Source organism: Phlebotomus papatasi, chromosome 5, assembly GCF_024763615.1.
Source record: "Phlebotomus papatasi isolate M1 chromosome 5, Ppap_2.1, whole genome shotgun sequence".
Lineage (NCBI taxonomy): Eukaryota > Metazoa > Arthropoda > Insecta > Diptera > Psychodidae > Phlebotomus > Phlebotomus papatasi.
The window spans coordinates 2749597-2755709 of NC_077226.1; positions in this window are offsets into that span (position 1 = coordinate 2749597).

The window sequence follows — 6113 nt, forward strand, 5'->3', positions numbered from 1 at the left end:
AATTAATTTTATAAATTAATTAATCAATCTCTTAATTCCCAGGAATAAGTATCAGTGATATCATTTTCATTGTCTATTTTTTTAATCGAGAAAAATTATAATTGAAAAATTATTTAATTAACTAATTTTGAAGACTGATCCGGATTGAAAATGGATTGAAAGTGACAGTGCACGGTTTCTAATCTGGATTCTACGTAATCCGGATCGACGTACAGTAGACTCTTCGATATCCGGGTGACAGCTGTCAAACACTGGCGGTTGATATATTCAAAATTATTTTTACTAAACATGAAGTTTGTCCAGAGTGAATTAAAGTATTATTAACATTGTATCGAAGTTTTTAATACATAATTGTTATAAAAAATGAAACATAAGCACACCATGAAGAAAATTCTCTTTTTCTTTGTCAGACAGAAAATAAATTCACACTGCACAAAATAGAAAAACCGTTGAACATTCAAAAAACCTAAATGTCTTTTTGTCCCCCAGTCAGCCGGATATCGAAGAGTCTACTGTATTCAAGACGATTTCTCGACGGTTGCATTTATAAGAAACAGGTAATCCTGACCGGTTTCCCAAGGAGTATTTATCGCTATAAATGAGTAGAGAGGTCTGATATTTATACAAAAAATAAATAAATAAATGAAAAATTTAGATAGATCAGAGGAACCACTACTAAAGGAAAAAGTCGTTTTTGCATTCGAATCTGGCAACACTAATAAAAGTGGCTGAAGTTGCATTTATTTTTTGATGTTTTTAGAACTTTTTCTTATTATTGAGGAATTCTTTTTACCCAATTTTGTTGAAAAAGGAATAATAAATATAAAAAATGTAATAATTGTGATAAATTTGTGGGACTTGCAGGGGTTTTTGAGACCAAAAGACAGTTCGTTAACGAACACTGATAGAAAATTGCAAATTTTTTATGTTTCTTGTAAGTTTTTTATTCTTTTCTTCCTTTACAAAGAAAAAGAAACTATTCTAGAATCCTTACAGTGCAAAGGATGTGAAATTTTCCAATTCTTGAAGGATAAAAAGGAATTCGTCAGTTAAATCAGCATTTGTCGTAACTTCGTTTTGACAACTTTTCAGGAGACGAAATTTTCAGTTCAATATTATTTTTCTTAAAAATGAGCCCCGAATGCGATACTTTTGGGTCAAAATAATGAAAGTGGCACTAATAAACTGTAAGTTAACTCGAGAAAATCTTTATAAAATTATTTAAAAGCTGCAATATTGAGAAATATGTTAGAAGAAACACAATAATATTTTATCGTAACTTCCATCGTTTGTAAAGCCGTAACTTCCAATGTATGGAGATTCTGGAAGTTACGACAATTTTCAAAAACACATTATATCAATTTTAATTACTCTAGTGATAATGAGTGCCTTTATTTCACTAAATTAGTCAATTAAACTGTGGTCCTTGTCCCTAAAAGCTTTTATTTCATAAGTTTTATTGAATAAATTTTGTGCGCCACGTCGCTTGTTTTGTTTTGAATTAATGACAGATGGGCAGGGATTTTTTCTCACTTTTTTTCTCGTAAATATTGAATTAAAATGATTTCATGTTACACTATTCGCACTGTCTTTCGACATTTGGAAGAGTTTATAAACGTTTTATTGAGAAATATTGCAATTTTGCTGCAAATTCTAAGCCACGCAAGTGAGCAAAAGAAGTTACGGCAAATGCTGATTATTGAAAATTTTGTATGGAAATTTGTCGTAACTTCCCTAAAAATGGAAGTTACGACAAATTCTGATAAATTTTTATTAATTAAGGGCACTTACGATAATTTGTTGTTTAAAATAATTTTTAATGGGCTTATAAAAGTTTCTTTTTCACAAGTGCGATTAATAAACAAAATTACGCCGATTCTAAATATGTATATATCCCGAAATCGCAAAAATGAAGTTACGACAAATGCTGATTTAACTGACGAATTTCTTTCCAGTCAGTGACACTTATGGTGATCAAATGGAATGAATTTCAGTATTCGGAGGGCTTTCCAAGAGCACACAGATTATCTGGAAGTCTACTTAGAACGTCTAGGGTCTCTTCCAGAAAAGATAGAATATCTGGATGACTAAAAAAAGCCCTCAAGAGTCCCAAAACAGATGAAAAATGTGGTCTGGATTCTATCTTTAGCATGGCAATTTTCATACTAAAAAATCACAAGAAAAAGCAGTAAAAATTACAGAAGTTTTCCACAAATCTCTTCATTAGCGACTTCTTGAATAATTTTTGATGAATTTACGGAAATTTGCTTACTTTCGTGCAAAATTACGTGCAAAACATTAACACAAATGTCGCAAAAGGCACCGTCCGCCCGTCCGCCATCTTCTATTTGAAAATTGAACTGTCTTGGTGCATTTCTTCGAGCAAAGTAAGCACTTTTTCAAGATATTTTCCCGAGGATTTTCCACGAATAATTCAAAAGATAAATAGTCACAATGCTTCCAAAACTCACTAATTTTCTATTTCAATTTATAAAAAACCGAAATTCCACATAATTTCCATATTTTCGCTGAATTATGAAATGTTGCAAAAGTCGCTGGGCGACCCATATTTAGCCTATTTTTCTTATCAAATCACGTCTTTTAACTAATTCTGTGTCACTGAACTAATTCTACAATCTATTTTCTCTATGTTAACACCAATTTTTATTGAAATTTCATTAATTAAACTTCACAAATTGGCTTTAAAAAGCAATCTCGGCGACGTTTTTTTCAAATGCTAGCGATTACCACTACAAAAGCAGAAAAACGACTTTTTCCTTTACCGTGTAAACAGACGGAATTCCCACGGGAATTCCCACGAAATATTTCATTCCGGACGGGAATTCCGGATGGAAATTCCCATATTGAACTGTCAAATTTTTACCATCTGCTCTATGCGCCTCTGGTGGGCTTCAAGCGCAACACAAAAATGCTCCGAAGATTTGAATTTCAAATTTTGTTTCTTCCGAATATAAATAACGGAATATATATCTGGAAGATATTTTAGGTACCTTATTTTATTAAAATGGCTCTATTATATTACGTGTTGTCTTTTATACTCAATTACTATGACAAAGTCTTTAGAATAATTGAAACAGCTTTTGGGATACTCTCAAATAGATTTAGGATAATTCAGGGGGAAATCGAAGTACAACCAGAGTTTTCTACTACTATTGTACAGGCTGTAATTCCTCTCCACAACTTTATAAGAAAGACCAGCGATAGTAAAGATCTAATTTTTGAAAATGTTCTTAACGTTGATGTTTTAGAAGGAAATAATAGACATATCCCCGGCAGACCAAGCAGCGAAGCAAATTTAAGCAGAGATAAATATAAAGATTATTTGTATAATAAATTGAATGGACATTGTTCGAAAGAAGATGTCTGTAAAAAAATTTTAAAACTCTATTTTCAATAAATTGAACGATAAAAAGAATATTTTTCTTTTATTTCAAAGTAATATTTTATAGCCGAAAATTTAATTTCTAAGGTTTCCGGCTATAACTGCTATTAATGAACTTCGACAGCTCTTACTATTCTTTAAGTTCCTTCTCTAAATTATTATATTTACATTTTTTTATAATGGAATCTAGTGAAAAAGATATGTTTTGAATCTGCCTTTCCACTTATTAAAACCACTTCTGAAATATTATTGATGAATATTTAATTCACTCCAGAAACACTAATATATTTTCAAAATTATTATATTATTATTAATCGGTTTTAAATTTCCTTTCAAAAAATTTTTTTGATCACTATAGTAGATTTTACAAGTTTTTTTATATATTACTTGCTCAAAAACACCCCAAATAAAATTTTCGGAATTTTCCGGAAGCAAAAAGCTATCTCGAGAGAGATAGCTTTTTGCCATTTTAGAAAATTGAATATTTCACCCTCCAACGGAAAATTTCCATTTGAAATTCAAAATATTTCAAGACATTCGGGCAGTTTCGTGCACTTTTGCAGAGGGCGCTTGTATAGCAAATTTACCATTTGCTCGTGGGAATTCCCGTGGAAATTCCGTCTATTTGCACGGTTAATGTTGGTTCCTCTGGATAGATAGATAGATAGATAGATATTTTATTCATCGACAAATGCTTTAAAAGCGCAACAACATTAGGGGAAACTGGGGCACCACCAAACAGGGGTACCACCAAACACTGCGATTTTTTAAATACAGTAGACTCTCTCAAATTCGGGCATATAGGACCGAAATGTCAGCCGAATTGGACAGAAATTCGGGCGACATGTGCATATAGATATTGAGTTTATACACTCATATACACTGGTAAAAATGAATGGATCACCAGGGATCATTTCAAAAGAATTATGGCCTAAAAGGTTCATTTTCATCAAATCACTTGAATTGAATTGATTCTTCTTTAATGAATCACTTCAGTGATCCAAGTAAAGGATCACATTCAATGATACATTGAAAGGTTCCTCAAATCGATCATTTCAGAAAGATTGATGTTCAAGAATATTTTTCTGCCAACTAATAAAAGGAAAATAGCGAAAATAACTTTTTAGGTTTAAAGGAATAATATAACAAGGCAGAATGAGACATTTTTGAGACAACTATTTTCAATCTTCAGGATATTACGCCAAAAAATATAGAAAATATGGGATACATTCGAATGGATCAAATTGAACATTTCAATTGGACCACTATTGCGATTATTTTCCACGAGTTTTCTTACTAAATAAAACCATTAAAACAGTAAAAAATGTGTTTACTGTATTTGCTCATATAAGGGGAACGTGTCTAAACTAAAAAATTGATAGCTTTAAAATTTTAACCGTGATATTTCAGCGATTGAAAATTTGGTACGATATGTCAAAAGTGATACATTTGAATGGATCACTTGGATAATCACGCCACTTTTAGTGACGTCAGTGACAGTCACTGACACTCGGTGAGCGCATATAAACGGGGTGCGCTTGTCGTGGAATTTGTGTCCTTTTAGATATTTAGTGGCGCTTTTCTACAAATTATAATGTTATAGGTTAAAAAGGATTAAGTTTGGAGACTTGTGAAAACGTGAAAAATTTGCCAAAAGTGAGTAAAAAAAGCGAAAATTAAAATAATCCCCAGTTGCACGGATTTGTACAATTCCAAGTAATTTTGTCGGTGTTCCACCCCCGGAAAGAGAGAACTTTCTGTTGATCAAATAGTGAAAAAAAATCCTTAGATTTTCATTGTGTAAAAAGTGTTTTTTGTTCTACGTTCAAGCTTCGGAACATTTAGAAGAGCATATCTGGAAATATTTCAGATATATATGTTTTTCTTTTAATTTGTTTTGAAGGGCAAATGCATTACATTTAAAAAAGATTAAAAAGTCATCATTTTAAAAGTTCCATTTGATCAATTTTAGAGTATCATTCACTGATCCATTGAAAAGCTCCTCAAAGTGAACCATTCAAAGTATCAAAATTTGATTCTTTTGCAATAGATCAAAATGATCTTTCAAAAAAGGATCGAAATGAAACATTTGAAATGATGGATCATATTTGATTCACCAAAAGGATCGCGAATGAATCAAAATGATCCAACTTTTTTTACCAGTGTATATCGTAAATTGCATGAAAATCCCTCAATAATGCAAAATCACATCAAAACTAAGACAAACCATGCTAAATTTGAGCATATTTGATTTATTTCATAATCATAATCAAGCTTGAAAAATGACAACAAACTTTTTTCAAATGTAACCGCTGCCCGAATTAAAAAGTAGCCCGATCTTAAAAGAGCCGAATTTGCGAGAGTCTACTGTAGGTATAAGATTTCAGAGAATTAGACTTACATGAAATCATAGATACTATAGGGATGCTTGTCCAGAGAAAGAATGATCAACATAGTTCAAGTAGTTTAGAAATAAGAATCTTTTTTCGCAAAATTGTGAGATTTTGATAATTTTAGTCATTTATATATCTACCTGGAAAATAAAACTGAAATAAGTTACATTAAATTTCACTACACCAGTACTTTCCTACATGTTTTGGGATAATATTTCGTCAGTTAAATCAGCATTTATCGTAACTTCATTTTTGCGATTTTTTTTTTGCACAGGTGGCGCTGTGATAGCGTCAAGATTCATCGAAATTCAAACTCA